The sequence below is a fragment of the Stegodyphus dumicola genome, chromosome 11, assembly GCF_044657685.1.
Source record: "Stegodyphus dumicola isolate Sdum_Otavi_A_Nest chromosome 11, ASM4465768v1".
In the NCBI taxonomy this organism is placed as follows: domain Eukaryota; kingdom Metazoa; phylum Arthropoda; class Arachnida; order Araneae; family Eresidae; genus Stegodyphus; species Stegodyphus dumicola.
The window spans coordinates 54,378,560-54,397,825 of NC_140778.1; positions in this window are offsets into that span (position 1 = coordinate 54,378,560).

A 19,266-nucleotide genomic window follows, 5' to 3' on the forward strand; every position below is an offset into this window, starting at 1 on the left:
GCGTTTTCCATGTTTTTAAGAATTTCACCAAATAAGAAATATACAATTGAAGATTTTAATAGAGTAACTTCAGATGGAAAATTTTTAATTTCCCCCTTATCTAATTCTTTAAGAAAACCAAAAATATCATCTGCTGTATCTACTGAATGAGTACTTTGCAACAAGTCCTGGCAAATATTGCATTTTATCACCCTTAATGTTTTCATGGCATCATAACCTGAAACATAAACTAGCACTGCTAAAATATCAGAAAAAACATTTTCTATAAAAAAATCATTAATAAGTAAATTTGAATAATCAATTAATATTCGCAAAAGTAAAGATAGAATGCTTATCATAATCTGGTAAAAGAGACATTCATATTTGATGATGAAATTATAAAACGAAGCTTCTTCTCATTTTCTAATAATTGTAGGTTATTTATTTAATAATCTGAACCTGACATTTGCCGATACATTTCAAAACGTGATTCAGGATCATCAGTGTGAAATTTTCCTAACAATATGTATTCAGCTTCATAGTTTTGAAACAAACATGGAATCAATTGAATGAATGCATCTATAGTTGTTATTAATGCCTGAAATGTTTGTGGTGATAAAGTTTATTTTATTGGGACAGAATGTCAAATATGCCATTAGAAAGTAATTATCAAAATAAGGAATTCCTAATGTACTATTCCAAACAAATATCCAAAACAACACTATGCGAAACGTCCAAACTAATGTATTCGATGTTATGTTAAAACGAAATTACTTGAATAGGATTGAGAACAGCTACAAATTTTCCCAAATAAATCTAAAAATTAAAAAAGTATAAAACAAAGTATAGATAAAAATATTACTTACCTTAGCGTCAGTGATTTAAAACCACTTAATAGCAAAATATACATCTAAAAAATCCGCCACCACGGATTCACAACCATACACTACCACAACAACACATCGACAATCTCGATCACGTGACTTTTGCGCTTCAAGGCCATTATAGAGTTGGCTGTGATTGTCTCCAAATGACGTAAATATATTTTTGAACTGGTTTAAAGAACTTAATGTTTTGAAAGATGTTACTTTGCCTCGATACTTGTTTATCAATGACACGTCTGAACTACATGTATTTATGGATGCTTGCAAGGGGGCGTATGCAGCGTGCGTCTTTGTTCGATCAGTGTTTAACTCTGAAGTAAAAATAAATCTCGTACGGGCGAAGTCTAGAGTATCGCCTTTGAAAGCTTTAGGCATCGCTTAGAATTTATGGCCTGTTGTATAGGTTCTAGACAACGAGATAGTATACTGGTAGAGAGCGTATTGCAACCTTCAACCGGTTCCAACATTAGTGTCACGTGACTGTTGCGCGAATTCCGAAAGTCCGGAAATACTTTACATTGCTTTCTATGGGACGAAAGACTGCTGCTCTGCACAAGCGTCTAGCCCCTCAGATGCTAGTTTCCTCCTGATTCCTCCCTGATCATTTGCGCAGATTCACGCGCAGCGTGTTTATGTCAGGGAGCTCGGCATGCAGAAAGGAATCAGCTGGCACCGACGCCGTGCCGTCAAGTTACGAAAGTGCTGCGCATTACTCATTGCAAATTAATTTCTTTTATTAGTTTTTCTACAGTATTTTTCTTTTTAAGTCGGATACATATTTACATGTTTGATATTGATTTTTGGTTGTTTCTCATTTTCTATCAAATAATATATTATTTTGATTTGTGTATAAAAGAATTCCTGATATTTATTCATTCATTCATCTATACATCATCGCCCAAAGCTATTACAGATGCAGGTATCAAAAGCTAGAAGCTCATTTCTTGTCTACTGAAGGTGTCATTTAAAAAGAGATTTTTAAAAATTCGGCACCCAATGGGGGGCAGGGCAAAAAATGTTTTTACGTTTTTTCATATAAGGAAGAAACAGATGTACACAAGAGTCTTGCTTTAAAATGTATGGAACATGAATACTTAAAAACCAGTTTCAGAAGTTTGACACCCCCAAGGACCCCTACCCTTGAGAATTCGGGCTGTGGTAATAAAAATTTTTATTAAGGTAGTACAATAATTGAGACAGATCGTAATAATCATAACAATAGAATAGAATAAATATTATTTTGTCTTTCATTGTTATGGGTTACCAGACTGGCAGCATTGTTATAGGCAAGTCGCCACAGGGGAAAACATGTTTTCACATATTTCTTCACACTTTAGATATCCGTAAGATTCAGTGGTGGATAAGGCTGGTGCGGTTATGGGCTGATCAAGAAATTCGAACAATCGAATTGACACAGATGACTCGGCGAGACAGCCCTGCGAGGGAGGATATGTGTGTAGAATTAATACTTTCTCTGAAAAGTATATCTTCCAATGGTATACAAAATGCACAGATACGACAAATGGCAAAATCTATTCTGGATAAAATATCAACTTTTAGAATAATTTTGTCTGCTCGTGTATATTTGAAAATATTTCAATATACTAAGCCAGTAATGAAATATTTGCAGACTAATAAGGATTAGATTACATGCTAGCATATAATATAGTTAGGGAGGCTGCAAGCTCTTTAAAAGCCATCTCTAGAAACTTCAATTTAACATTTAATGCATCAAAATTGTTTGCAACGGATTACAATAATAAATTAGAAAGGCTGGGTTGTGATATAAAAGAAGAGCTACCTGTTAGAAGATACCAAAAGTGAAACAATTAGACGATGAAGAATCGGCCGACTATAATTTAAATTGCTCTATCAAACAAATTATTGTCTTTACTTTTATATTGGATAACGCCATTTAATCGATGAACAGTAGGTTTAAAGGGCATAGGAAGTTGTATGAAGACATATCACTTCTCGATCCCCAAAACGTTTCGAAGCCATTTATCTTTTTCAAATGGCGCGTCACAATTTCCACAGTGTTTCACAGTAATGGTCAGCGTTTACTGTTTCACCACGTGGAAGGAACTGAATGAGCAGAATGTTCTTCTTGTCTCAGAACACTGTGCACATAACTTTGTGTACGGATAGCGTCTGTTTGAATTTCGTCCCGACTGGAGATCCACTATGCTGTCAATGCATTGACTGCTGCTTGGTTTCCGTGGCGAAGTGCAGAATCCAAGTCTGATTGCCTGTGACGATCCCATTGAGGAACTTGTCGCCGTCATCGTGATACCGTTACAGAAATGTCAGTGCTGCTCCTAAGCGTTCAATTTTGTGTTCAGATGTCGGGTTTTTCGGCACCCACCTGGCACACAATTTTTTTTTAACAGCAGGTGCTTAGTTACAATCTCTTGCAACAAGGATTGTGATATCTGCAGAAAATGGCTGCTCAGCTTCTTAATTGTGAAGCGACGGTTCTCCATCACGAGCTGCCGCACAAGCTCAACAAGATCATCATTGATGAGGGACTGTCTGCCACTGCACTCTTCATTATGAGCACTTTGATGACCTTCTGAAAACTGCCTACACCAAAGATGCATCATCTGCTTTACTCATGATGTTTGTCCCATAGACCTGACAATTAATTTCAATTGGCGCAGTACTTGCATTCAAGAACTTTATCACTGACCCAACCTCGCAGGCGGCAGGAAAAGGAATAAGAGCTTCCATTTCGGACCACTGCAACCACGCTACTGGCACGAGGCACAAGCGTCTAGCCCCTCAGATGCTAGTTTCCTCCTGATTCCTCCCTGATCATTTGTGCAGATTGACGCGCAGCGTGTTTACTCCAAAAAGCTTGGAGTGGTCAAAGCCGTTTTTTTTAAACGACACTCGTTTAAAACGTTGCAAACTTGGTGCGCATTGGCATACATATTTATTTGTTCAGATGTTTTATTATAAATCTATACATAAAGGAAGAATTCCTGATTTATTTACGTACAGATCATCGCCCAAAGCTATTAGAGATATCAAAACTTAGGAGATTATTCCTTTTGTACCGAAGATGTTATTTAAGAAGCGATTTTTAAGATTCGGTGGGCAAAGCGTGTTTTTATGTTTTTTTATATAAGGAAGAAACAGATGTACATAAAATTCTTGCTTTAACTCTTTCGCATCGAGAGAGGGCAAAATCTCAATTCCCCAAACATCAAAAACGCCCGTATCTAAGAATTTCTCCTGGAATGCTTTTCCTTCCCCCATGACAAGTTGAATACTACAGTGCTAACAATAGCCTTACTTAAGTAAAGCGAGAACTTCTTTCTTCGACGCTTTGACACTGCGTGAAGTTCCCCCTTGGGACGGGATTGCAACTTCGGGCATCAAAAGCTAAACACTGACAGTAAACAAAGGAAAGGAAGGAACAAAGGAAACAAGGAAGCTACTTTTAGTAGCTTCAAAAGATTGATTGACATGTGATTTAACAACGCCTGAAAGCAATGAGTAAGGCAGTAACGTGATGGGGGAAAGCACTGGGTAGGAAATTATTCGGGCGTCCAGCCGATGTCTGATTGCTCGGGCGCTTGGGGCGACTTCGATGCGAAAGAGTTAAAATGTATGGAATATGAATACCTAAAAACCAATTTCAAACGTTTTCAAAATTCGGCCCCGAAGGGGGAGGGAACGTGTTCTTTGCATATTCCTTCATATCTCAGATATCTATAAGACAAACTTATGAATTATTGCTGTAAAATGTAAGGAATACGAATAAATGCTGACATCAACATGTGTGGGGAGGGGACTGATTGGCATAAAATACAAGTTTACATAATATACAAGTAAGCCTTATTCAAGGTACAGGAATACCAGGTACCTTTACCAGATATGTAAAGCTAGTTAACATTAAAAAAAAATTAAGGTTTCTACCATTTAATGTTATTAATAATTAAAACCCCAAAATAAAAATGTAGCAGCATGTGGCAATTCACAAAACTGTGATGAGATTGTTACAATGTTCAGTTAGTTTTAAACAATTCTACACATAATAAAATGGCCAGTGCACAACATGTGAATGTACATGGGGTTGAATAATTAGAAAATAAAAAACTTGACAAATATTAAATAGTAGAAAATATTGCTTACTGTTCAAATTTGGGATTGACTCAGTTTCACCAAAATATATTTATCAACATTAAAATGTTTGGTAATAATCTATTGACTGAACAGTATAAAAGTCAATGAATGATTGATTGTATGGACAATATTTGGTACTGTTGGACTTGGGGGGGAAGGAAGACAGTAATGCAAGGAGGATGAACAAAAATAGACTTACTCATTAATCACAGAATACATCAGCCTATCACGAGGACCTGAGATAAAGGTTTTAAACCCTGTTCTGAACTTCTACATCTGTTCCTGATCATTTTAAGGATCAAAGTGGGAATTATCTTATTATTAAAGAGAAGTTCTGAAGAATGAGAGAGATATTATATAAATAAGGAAAAAATATCATCTGACACATATAAAACACTTACAGGCAGTTGAAAGAAGGTGTTTTAGATGATAAAAATGGACAAAAGGAATTGTGAATAGGTACTAATGACTTGTTAAAATATATATTTTTCACTAGATGTGTTAAATTTCTTCTGTGGTATTATGTGTAAAATTTTTGTGATCCAAAATAATTTTTAGAATTGTATTCTGTGAAGTTACTAATTTTGTCAGTTTCCTTTTCGTTTTGTATTTGAGAATCTTTTGGGTATTATATTTTTATTAGGTGGAATATCTTTATTATCTTGTTTAACACATCACATTGTTTGTCAGATTTTAATGAATCTACTAATTCTAAACATGTTTGTTTTCGTTCATTCTTTCTGTGTTTCCACGGGCATAGCTAGAGGGGGGCAAAGGGGGCATCTGTTCCCGGGCGCAGAATCCAAGGGGCGCCAAACTGATGTTACGACATTTTAGAATTAAATCTTTTCCATCCTTGGCGAACAGTAGGGGGCACAAAATCTTCAGTTGTCTCTGGGCGCTGAAAACCCTAGCTACGACTCTGTGTGTTCCAGTGAGAGGGTCTGTGATTTTTTTTTCGGCTACTTAATTCAAAATTCATTTTCATCACCTATAATAAGTGGATAATTCATTATGTATTGTAGTTGTAGTATAAGTAGCAGTATTTCTAGTGTGCTGATGTAAGTAATGTATTTAATAAGTAGCAGTATTTCTAGTGTGCTGATGTAATTAATGTATCTAATAAGTAGCAGTATTTCTAGTGTGTTTGCACATACTCCACCTAACTTATAAGGTATTTCTCCCGCCTTCTTGGTGTGGTGGTCACCACACTGGGCGCATATTCCAGAGGTCCGTGGTTCGATTCCCGGCGAAGGCATTGCTAATTTTTCAATCCCTCTTGCTTCCAATGTAAAATTCTAATGTCTGTACAGTAGTGCCCGAACTAAAAGGGTGTTAGATGATTGTTCTCCACACCCAGGATTTGGCGATTAGGTAAAGTATTTCTCCCACCTTCTTGGCATGCCTTCATGGTGTGATATGTATCCAGAGGTCCGCGGTTTGATTCCCGGTGAAGGCGTTGCATATTTTTCATCTTGCTTGCTTTCAAAAAAATATCTAATGTCTCTACAAACTGATGAATCAATACAGCTGCATATATATCATTGAATGCATAGATTACACACAGTGCACTGTATGTGACATGTACAAGTTTTGTTACTTTCACGTATAGTGTATATTTCTGTATGTGTTGATGAAACAGACCACCCATTCTCATTCTCTATTACTTATAAATATAGTGTTTCATTTTTTTTTATGTCTGATTCTTAAAAGCCAAATCTTACTTGTTAATTTAACTTTATTTGCTGTAATTAAGCAGTTAATCATTTTATCTCTTACAAATCTCATAATACCATGTATGGTGTTATCCAATCTCTTAACATTTTTTCCATGAAGATAAATATATTTTAATGTTCGGTGAATTCGATAGGCATTTTTGTGTTAACACCACTGTGAAGTCTATAACAGTATGCCCAGCTAGATGTATTTTATAAATAATATGTTTCAAAGTAATTTATAAATTCAATAGTGTCAGGATCTCCTTTAAGTAATTTTATTGCTGCTTCGGTCAGTGTATGAAAAGTATGAATGTCTTGTTCTTCTAAGAGAGATCTAATAATTTTATATCTTTTTGCCTGTTTTTCAACACCATTGATTTTCTTTGTTTTTAAATTGTTTGTCCAGGCTCTATCAATATGCCATGCACAAAAAAGACGTTTCTGTAGTAAACCCATTTCAGACATAAATATTTGTGGTTGTATTTGCCCAACATTTTCTTTAATACATGAAAAAAAAAATGATAGCGCTGGTTGATCACATGGATTAGAAATTAAAAATGCACATGGGAATCCTTGGCACAAATCATCTATTGTAAGTAAAGTTACGAGTTCAAATCTGTATGCATTCACCCCATGTGTACCATCAATACATATACAAGTCAGAACTAAATTTTTTCAGTATCTCTCTTTGTGCTTCTGTCATCATTATCAAAACAAAATCATTTCCTTTTAGAAATGAATATTGTGTACAATATTCACTCATGCTATGTTGATCCCTGGGTTTTATAAAATGAAATGCATGGATGTTCAGAATTTTGCATTTCAGGTACCCACGTATCTACACAAACCTAATCATTTTCATGTTTAACAGAATTAGAAGACAAATTGAAAGATTTTTTGATGTTATGTAAATCTTGTTTTGTAAGTAAATGAACCTTCTCAAGCCCAGCATCTCATAGAGAATTTCTAATTTCATCTAAAATATTATCCAGAGAAATTTTTGCTGCTATCTTTGATGCAATATTTTTTATTTCATCCGTTGTTAAAAATAAGTGACCTAAATCATTCCGATGCCCAATATGTATTTTCTGATATGTGTGTGTGTGTGAGATTATGGCAAATCCTTGAGGGTTATCTGCCTAAGGGGAGGGATGCCTTCGTGGAGCACTTTCGGTTTAATCCTAGTATCCGGTGCACACGGGATTTGGCTACTTTTGGTGACTTTATGATGAGCAGTAAAAACGGGACATATACGATGAGTAGTTAATGGGTCATTCAAAGAAAATATACAGTTAAACATAGTATATACTATGTATATAGTATATATAGTATGTGTGTATAGTATATATATAGATGTTCTTTGGATCATTTTTGGTGTTGGCGATAATTTTCAAAGTCGCGCCAAGGCTGCACCGTATACTAGGATTTTACCGCACTTTCTAAGGGAAAATGGTTCGTATACACGTTACACATGGGGAAAACCATGAAAACGCCCATGCAGCCAGTCCGTTCGCGGGATTCGAACCTCGGACCGAACTACCAGTGTTCAGCGACTTTACCGCTCGGCCGCTGGTGGGCCCTATTTTTCTGATACGACACTACACATTTGCCATCTGTATGTTCTGTTACTTTTAATTCAGCTGGGCAATATGCATTTATTTTATTGCTATCAAGGATTTTTAAGTGACGCAAACCTTTACTTTCTGATATAAAATTTCCTGAACAGTGGCATTACACCATGTATATTAAATATGCTTACTCCATAAGAAATTTTGACTTCGTATTATTTCCAATTTCTGCCTTCTATGCCAAAAAGTCATTAAATGAATTAAATTCCAGCTCAGTATGATTCAAATCAACATCATGAACATTATTGAAATGAAATATTATTTCTCGCTTTTCAAAATTAGCATAACATACAGGACACACATAATTACCTGTTAGAAGTATGAATTTTATTTTGATGATATTTCCAATTTTTTAGGTCACTAAATTTCAGATAGCAGTCCTCACATTTGTAGCTTGGTGATCGATTACTTTATAAAGAATAAATAATGTAGTATTATTAGAGTGTAATGTGTTGGTATGGCGTTTCAAACTGCATTTATTTTGGTACGTTTTTAAGCAATCAGAGCATACAAAATTATTCTCAGCCACACTAAAATTATTTGCACAGTCAACCATACTATTAGAACTTAGTTTTCAGAGACTCAATTAATGTAATATTATTGTAATGAAATTTATGTGCATGGCGTTTCAAATTGTATCTATAGTTGAAAGTTTTAAGCAATCACAGCAAACAAAATTACTCTCAGCTATACTAAAATCATTTGCACAATGAACCATATCACTCGCAACACAATCAGAATTATCAGACATACCACAATTGTAATTATCGCACACGGTTATTCCTTCCTGATTTTGATTCGATTTAGAATCAAACACACCTTCTGAGGAAACAGAAGTATTTGGCCCTGAAATGGGCAGTTTTTCTTGATTTTGTGCAGAAGATATAATAATCGAAGCAAAATAAAAAAAGAGAACTGTATCAGCGATCACACGCTACCACAGCAGTTAAAGAGCAGAGTAAATAATAGTAAATACGAGGCGCCTTCAGGAAAATGACGACATGCGCAGTAACCTGCGCAGATGTTCAGGGAGGAACCAGGAGGAAACTAGCGTCTGAGGGGCTAGACGCTTGTCTGCTCTGCTTGGTCACATAAAATTTAAGTAAAAATGTTTATTCGCTGCAGCGCCTACGGATGTAAAGAAAGTTTCGTGAAAGAAGGACTTGTAACCTTTCATAGGTAAGTTAAAACTGCATGATTTATTATTTTATTTTCAGTATTTTTGTCATTTTACTATCTCTGTTGAATTGGTTGGAAAGTTTCAGCCATATTGTATAAGAAAATTGCCGCCGTATATGACATTTTCAGCATGTATTATTAGCATCAAAATGTATTAAATACTGTGACACTATTTACTGGAATCACCCTTTACAAATAATTGAATTTTATATGTTTTTTCCGTGTATTCCGTTGAAATAGAAAGCTGCGCCAATTGGCGTTAACCTTTTTTCGCCAAGTCGTACGCGTTTTGATTTCATAAACAATTACTGCCTGCGATAAAAAAAAATGCTATTATTAGCATTAAATTATTGAGAAAAGATTGTGCGATATGTTTACTTTGTTAAAAAAAAGAAAAGCTGAAGATCTTGATTCATGCAACAGTGACCCTAAACAATTAAACAGCATTATTTTAAAAATCAGATTACTTTTACAAAGCTCAATGCTTTATCATTATTTTCTATAAAATCTATTAAAATAAAAATAATCTGGATTATAATTCTGTCTCATCTACGATGTTGTTAAAAATTTATTATAATTGAAAAAATGTGATGTGAAAAACTTACCATATTTTAAATAGTATTTAAAAAAAAAGGAGAGTGAGAGAATTTTTAACTGTAATATCGTTTTGATCCTAATAATAAATACTGAGTTGAAGTTTGTTACCGTTCGATACATATTCAATAAAATATTTGTTATAGTTAGTAAGATGTATTGATCCCCGCCATGACATTCACATGAGTGTGGAAATCAGTAATTAAGATTGCATTATTTTGTCCCAGTAATATAATCTCAAGAAAAGAGAGTGCATTATTTTGTTCCGGTAATATAATCTCAAGAAAAGAGAGGCAATCAATGGCATAAATACATATAATACAATGTGATTTTCTTTTTCTCTTTAGGATGCAATGCATTAAAATTAAACGAGATTTTTTTACCTTCTCAAATATTATAACAGTAGTGCAATTAATTTTTTAACGTTATTCAAAATTAAAGTTTCCATCTCAATTTTTTATTATTTATTTTAGATTTTCTTCCTAAAATTATTTAACCTAAACATCTTAAACAATGGTGCAAATAATTTAAAGCGATTATTAAAAATATAGATAAAATATTCAGGAAAAAAGGGGTTAAGTTATATCTAAATGTAATTGTAAAAAATCGAACAACCTAATTCGAGGCCGTTGTCTGCTGACTGCTAGCAGACGGAAATAAAAAGCACCACCTGCCATATCAAAAGCGAGCCAAACTGGCGATGAATAGCTTAAGCTATCTCTCCCCAAGAGCATTAGTCACGTGGTATATGTTGGAGGCACCCTAGCAGACGAATTCTCTGTGGGTGTGCCGTCTACCTGTTATATGAAGTTGTTGGTTCTAGACTTGCAAATTCTATTGTCAAGGCTCTCAGTTTGCCCGATTTAAAAGTTACCTTCTGGTCTGATTCAACCACTGCCCTTTGGTGGATAACAGAGCAAGGCAATTGGTCCGTTTTCGTCGAAAATAGGGTTAAAGAGATTCGAGAGTTAACGCTAGGTCATTCATGGAGACATGTCCCAGAGAAACTAAATATTGCCGACTTGTTATCGCGCGTATGTTTTGCGAAGCAGATGCTTCGGTCTAGATGGTGGGAAGGCCCTTTGAGGTTGCGAGAAGGCCCTGAAAACTGGCCCACTGGGGAGATTATTTGTTTGCATGAAGAAGTAGAATTGGGGAGGAAAAAGATAGAAATAGTGAATATAAATGAAAATATAAATGAAAATAGTGAATATTGATCTATCAAAAGACGCACCCCCTTGGCGTCGAATCAGTGTATCCAATTATGATAAAATGATTAGAGTATTTCCATGGATATTTAGATTTGTAAATAATTGTAAAGATGGTTCTGAAAAGAATAGAAACATTGAACTTTCACAGTATGAAATTGAAAATTCTGAGAAAAATTTAATTCGTTTGGTTCAAAATTATTATCTGACTGATAAGAAATCTTATAATTTTATTGAAACGCTCATTGATGATGATGGTATTCTGAGAGTTAAAACGAGAATACTAAATAGAGATGACCATGAATCTTTTCTGTATCCAATACTGTTACCAGAAAAATGTGATTTCGCTAAGTTATTAATCAGAAATGTGCATAATAAGAACTGTCATGCTGGTCTTCAGTTGTTGCAATGTATATGACGAGAAAGATTTTGGATAGTCAGAGCTAGAAAGGCCATTAAAAATGTCCTCTTTAACTGTATCTTTTGTAAAAGATTTAAAACTAAGGCTATGTCAAGTGAACCGACACCTCTGCCACCAGACCGAGTTACGGATTGTGCGCCATTTGAAATCATAGGGATTGATTTGGCCGGACCGCTGTTTTTAAAAAATGGAGGAAAGGTGTGGATCGCGCTGTTCACCTGCGCTGTGTACCGTGCCATTCACCTTGAACTCATAAATTCTCTTTCGACTGATGCGTTTCTCCTGGCGCTTCGACGATTTGTTGCTAGGGCGGACGCCCTAGAATAATCTATAGTGATAACGGGACAAATTTTCGGGGTGCATCTAATGATTTATCAAAACTAAATTGGGCTAAAGTATTAAAGGAAACAGGAACTAAAAGGATACTCTGGAAATTTATTCCACCTACTGCAGCTTGGTGGGGTGGCTGGTGGGAGAGGTTGGTTCGTACAGTAAAAGAATTGCTGAAACGTACTTTAGGTAAATCAGTGTTATCATATGAAGAACTTTATACTATTATTTGTGATTGTGAAACTATAATTAATTCTAGACCCTTAACTTATGTTTCTGAAGATCCGCAAGAATTAGTGCCTCTGACACCCGCCATGTTTCTTATCGAGAACAGAAATTCCAGTGTTGAAGATCTTGATGAATTAAATTCGTCAAGTCTTAATAAGAGATTAAAGTATAGAACTAAATTGTTAAATGATCTGAGACAACGATTTAGAAAAGAATACCTTAGTCAACTGGTTCAAAAGCATAATGAAAAACGATCTCGGGAACCTGTAGTAGGAGAAATAGTACTAATGGAGGATGATAACAGAAAACGTTTATTTTGGCCCTTAGTCCGAATTACAGAACTGATCCCTGGACGTGATGAAAAGATTCGTACGGTTAAACTTGAGACCCGGCATGGAACAGTTATACGACCAATACAACGCATCTTTCCTCTGGAAATACAGGCCATTGACAGAAACATAATTCCTGATAAGAAACTGGGTGCATATAATATAAATACTTTTTGTACATTTATATATATATTATATAATATATATTATATAATATATATATAATATATATATTTTTATTTTTAAAAATTTTTTTCAAATCTCTCAGAAAATATTTTCCAGCTCATCTCAAAATGACCCTTCTACTCATTTTCGAAATAAGACACTGTGTCTTACTATTTTCAATTTTTTCAACTTTCTAAGAAAAAAAAATATTTTCCAGCAACATCTCTCAACGTGAGCCTGCTTCATCCTTTCCGAAAAAAGACACGTTGGTATCGTCTTCATGGGTGTTTCTCTGAGATCCTTTAAAAATGGTTTCAGAATCCACTCGACAGGATTTGTCAAAGTATTCCGAGCTTCGCTTCAGAGGGCGTGCGCTGCTAAACATACCTGATTTCAGGGAAAAGAGTTCCGCGAGTCGTTGGAGGAGATATCCAAAAAAAAAATAACGTGGTTGTGAGTCAAAATAAACGAATCATTTTCACTTGAGCCATCACGAGATTTCAGCGACCACAAGAGGGTGGAGAAGATATTTAAAACACATCTCGTGGAGATGACTATCTCGTAAGAAAGAAACCTAACCGTCCCACCACACCTACACAAACACACGTTTTTTTAAAAGGATCATGCTTTTGGAAAATCATTTCAACTTTGAATAGGAAATTAATGTTTTTAAGAGAGGATCTCATCTAAAACGTTAAGTAAACATGTCAATGATGTTGGGTATAGGTAGCCCTAAAACTAGGCATTGAGATTTTTTAATATATTTATGATCAACAGAAAAATGATACAAGGTTTTACTTGCAAGTATTTAAAAGAATCCTTTGAACCCATACTTGAAAAAGAAATGAAGAAACATCCAGCTAGCTCGTCTAAAGTTCAGAAAGGGTAACAGATTCTGAAAGAATTCTTCTTAACAACATCATGGATTCCCGATTAGGGTAGAGAGGGAGGCGTGATGCCTTTTCAAAAGCCCACAGTGTTCTGAACAGAAACTCGAAATAATATTATAGAAAAGAGAAGAGTTGAAAGTGAAAGTCGAAAAACGAAAAGAGATCGGCTGGGAAAAATATTTCAGAGCTCAGAAACAATTCTGAGTTGAAAAAAAAAAAAACTTTTTATCATATCTTCTAGACATGATAAAAATTAACTCACCCCCCTTTTGTCTGGGAATGTTGTCTCACCGTTTCTAAAAATATATCAGAACCCATTCTTTTCTTGGAATTGTATTCTTTAGAAAGAATGAGTGATAGTCTAATTTTAGAAAGTGGGAGACAACATTCCCAGACAAAAAGGGGGTGAGTTAATTTTTATCATGTCTAGAAGACATAATAAAAATTAACAGAAAGTATTTATAATATATATTATATAATATATATATTATATAATTTTTTTTTCTTTTTTTTTCTCCACGACTCAGAATTTTTTTCTGAGCTCTGAAATTTTTCCCAGCCGATCCCATTTCGTTTTTCGAATTTCACTTTCAACTCTTCACTTTTCTATAAAAGCATTCCACGTTTCTGTTCAGAACAGTGCGGGCTGTTGAAGAGGCAACATATCTCTCTCTACCCAAATCTGGAACCCTAGTCACGAGAGAATATGAGACTAGAAAAATAGTTTAGCTTATTGATCCAAAAAATGTCCCATGCTAGAACTCCGAATTATTTTCAGAGCGGGGCTTTCCAGTATCCACTCCCAAGATTTGAGATTTGCCCCCAATCATCCATGGGGGACATGTTCCAAATTCCTAAATTATTCAATTGGAATCCCCTTCTTTGACAAATGGCTAAGGAATTCTTAAAGAATATCATGGGATTGGGTAAAAGAGAGACGTGTTGCCTCTTCCACAGCCCACACGAATCTGAACTGTTTTGAGATCTGAACTGATCTGAACGGAATGCTTTTGTAGATAACTAGGGAATGGAAACTGAAAGTCAAAACCCAATCGAAATTAAAAGTAAAAGTCCAACAGAATTCCAAAGGAATGAGTCATGGTCTATTTTTAGAAAGAGTGAGACAACATTCCCAGACAAAAAGAGAAGGGAGTTAATTTTTATCATGTCTAGAAGACATGATAAAAATTAATAAAAAGTTTTTTTTTCACTACTCAGAATTTTTTTCTGAGCTCTGAGAATTTTTTCTCAGTCGAGTTGATTCACAAAACCAGACATATTCATATTATTTCTATAGAGGGTTCTCATCTATTTAAACCACTCGAGTTTCTGCTTTATATCAGTCTGTGCTGTGCACTGGAGCTGAATACACGCTTCTTCCTCCTGGAAAGAGGTTTTGTGAAGGTGTTTGGAAATTGTTTTCAGGTGTCAGACATTTTTTTTCAGCCGACTCGATCGATGAGACACCCTTCTATTTTTTTTAGATTGAACTTTATTTGGAAGCATTTCTTTTTTCGCTTCGGTTCAGTCTGGACTGTGAAACACCCACGTTTCGTTATTCGGGAAAGCGGCCACATATTTTTGTGTGTTTCGTTTCATACTGGTCATGATGGGTTGGTTCAATGGATTTCAAATGACACCGTGGAAGTTGGAGAAAGATTAAGTCGATTTGAATGACGGCAAAGCCCTTGAGGGCTATTTGCCTTGGGAAATGCCTTCGTGGAGGACTTTTGAAATTAAACTGGCTCGTATTCTCGTTACACATGGGGAAAAACCACGAAAAAACACCCATGCAGCCAGCTTGAAAGTCATTCGTTCACGTTTTACAAAATATGAAATGGATTGTATAAAACATATTGGGATATAGACCCATATTCGTATTCAAAATTGGATCATTCTGTTGTTTTTATCAGAATATACCAGTATACGATTGAACAATTATTCTGAATCACATGAAAGTCATTTGTAAAGGTTTCACAAAATATATATCAGTATACGATGGAACCATTGTGATCCGTTGATTCTGACTGATGGAGTCAGCTGTGGATCACGAGATCTTGCCTTCTTGAAAATCATTTGTAAACGTTTCACAAAATATATATCAGTATACGATTGAAAAAATCATGATCCGTTATCCTTACTGGTCTAGCCAGCTATGTACCACGAGATCTTGCCCTGTTGAAAGGGATTTGTTAAAGTTTCACAAAATATATCAGTATACGATTGAAAAAATCGTGATCCGTTTTTCCTGACTGGTGCAGTCAGCTATGGATCACAGGATCTTGCCTTGTTGAAACCGATTTGTTAAAGTTTCACAAAATATATCAGTATACAATGAAACAATCGTGATCCGTTAATCCTGACGGGTCTAGTCAGCTGTGGATCACGAGATCTTGCCTTCTTGAAAGTCATTTGTTAAAGAAGTTTCACAAAATATATCAGTATACAATGGAACAATCGTGATCCGTTAATCCTGACTAGTCTAGCCAGCTGTGGATCACGAGATCTTGCCTTGTTAAAGTTTCACAAAATATATCAGTATACGATGGAACAATCGTGATCCGTTGATCCTGACTGCTCTAGCCAGCTATGGATCACGAGATCTTTCCCTGTTGAAAGGGATTTGTTAAACTTTCACAAAATATATCAGTATACGATTGATAAAATCGTGATCCGTTTTTCCTGACTAATGGAGTCAGCTGTGGATCACGAGATCTTGCATTGTTGAAAGTCATTTGTTAAAATTTCACAAAATATAGCAGTATACGAAATAATAGCATGTTTTCTATAAAAACAGCTATTGAGTAAAACATTTCTAGCCTTGAAAAACAAAAACAGTAGCAGGGGGGGGAAGTATTACCCTACCTCAAAGTATTGAAAGGAAATAAGAATACATTTCTATAAAATGGGTGACTCAATAAATACAAAAGAGTAAATGAATGACAAAAGTATGAAATGACAAAACTATGAAATACAAAAGAGTAAGAAAAATATACCTTCACAGAAGCACTTCCCAGGAGAGTGAGAAGCGTGTATCCACGTTGAGTGCACAGCACAGACTGATATGAAGCTGAAACGCGAATGGTTTAAATACATTAGCGAGTTGCTTCTAGAAACCGACTGGGAAAAATTCTCAGAGATCTGGAAAAATTTTCCACATCGAAAAAAAAAAAAAAAACTTCCTTTTTCTTTCTTAATTTGATGTCTTCACTTTTTGACTTTCTACAAGGTCAAAGGAGTGAAGACATCAAATTAAGAAAGAAAAAGGAAGGGATTTTTTTTTTTTTTTTTTTTTTTTCCAACTCAAAATATTTCCTGAGCTCTGAAAATTTTTTCCCAGTCGTTAACATCTCGTTTATGGACTTTCAGTTTCAATTCTTGAACCCATGATGTTCTTTTCTTGATGTTCCTGTAGTATATTCCTATACAAATTCACTCCTTTTCCCCCAAAAATTGTCTTTTTTATTTTTTTACCTTCCAATTTGTATAGTTATATACTGAAAACAGGCCTTAAGGTCCGTTTGTAGTATATTCCTATACAAATTCACTCCCGTTCCCCCCAAAAATATGTCTTTTTCATTTTATTTTACCTTCAAATTTGTATAGCTACATACTGAGAACAGGCGTTAAAGTCCGTTTGTAGTATATTAGTATACATGGTCTATTTTTAGAAAGGGTGAGACAACATTCCCAGACAAAAGGGGGCTAGAGTTAATTTTTAAAATTAACAAAAAGTTTTTATAATATATATATATATTTTTTTTTTTCCTCCACGACTCAGAATTTTTTTCTGAGCTCTGAGAATTTTTTCCCAGTCGACAGCCAACAGAAATGTTTCCAGCCAACACGATTTACTTTCACTTTCAACTCTTTTCTATATAAGTATTCCACGTTTTCTGTTCAGAACTGTGCGGGCTGTCCAAGGTGCTACATGCTTTTTCTCTCTCTCTACCTTCTCTGGACCTAAGATGTTCTTCCTCAAGAAGATGAATTCTTTTAGTCAATCGCGAGGGAGGAAGATGGATTTCATCCTGTCGGTCTTTGAGAAACAACACACAGAAATAGAATTCAATACCCACGATCCTCCTTCACGGAACTCTGTAAGAGAAACTGGGTGCACTGGATGCTGGTAGGCCACTCCTTTCGTGATTTGTGAGTCGGTAAAAAGGGATTGAATGCGATATCCCTTCCGACAACACCATAGAGGAGCGGTCCAATAGTTCCATGAGAAAATATTGCATTAAACATTTCAACAACATTATTGAGGATACTTTTCTTGTAAAAAAGAAAAAAAGGTATTGTTTTCTTTCATTTAGGGAAACAATCATACCTTGGATATTTAGAAAAGATCCGTTTAAGTAAAAAAGATTAGCCCCATCGCACAACATCATCATGGGTTCTCATCCTATCCCAAAAGCCCTGTGATCATTGTTTTTTTCAAAAGTCAGGCCAAAGTATTCCTTTTAAAACATTTTCTGTTCTTCCTGGGTGTGGGATTGCGTACCGAGAATGTATTTTCCACAACCCCCACGGATTAGAACAGAAAAATATTACAATCATCACGCCATCGTGGTTTTCGAAAGCCAAAAGAATTCCTCATGAAACAACATCTTTTCTTCCTGGTTGTGTGATGGGGTAGAGATGTTGCATCTTCAACAACCCACACTGATCTGAACAGAAATGTGGAATGTTTTTATAGATATAAGAAATGAACTGAAAGTGAAAGTAAAAATGAAATCGTATTGGCTGGAAATATTTCTTGGCTGTCGAATGGGAAAAAAATTTCCAGAGCTCAGAAAGAAATTCAGAGCTAGGACAAAAAAACTCTTTCTTTTTTTCTATTAATTTGATGCCTTCACTTTGTTTACTTTGGAATGGAGAAACCCAAAGATCATGACTCATCCTTTCTAAAACATATAATTCCAAGATTGAGTCATGGTCTATTTTTAGAAAGGGTGAGACAACATTCCCAGACAAAAGGGGGGTAGATTTAATTTTTATCATGTCTAGAAGACATGATAAAAATTAACAAAAAGTTTTTTTTTTTTTTTTTTTAATCTTAGAATTCTTTTCTGAGCTCTGAAAATTTTTTCCCAGTCGACAGCCAAGATGATTGGGCTTTTACTTTCACTTTCAACTCTTTTCTATAAAAGTATTCCACGTTTTCTATTCAGAACCGTGCGGGCTCTCCATGGTGCAACATGCTTTTTCTCTCTCTACTTCATCTGGACCCAGGACCACCCTTCTAGAAAGAGCTTCTGTGAAGACAAGTTTCTTTCCACTTTTTAATGTCTCACAGAATAGAAATCATTCCTCCGTTTAGGGCAAAATGTTTCCCATTTGAAAAGATAGGGCCCCTCGTTTGGATTTCATCGGCAACCGTTTATCAGGTTCTAGCGAAACTGGATGATCCATCCATGGATCAGAATTTCCCATCCCTGGTTTGGATGGATCATGATTTCAACATAGTTTAAGAAAAATCCTTCAATCCTATTTGAAAGGAGATGTCATGATATTGAAAGACATTTTCCCATGACGGAATCTATCTATCCCGCACCTTTTTCTAAAGTGAAGTTAAAGAG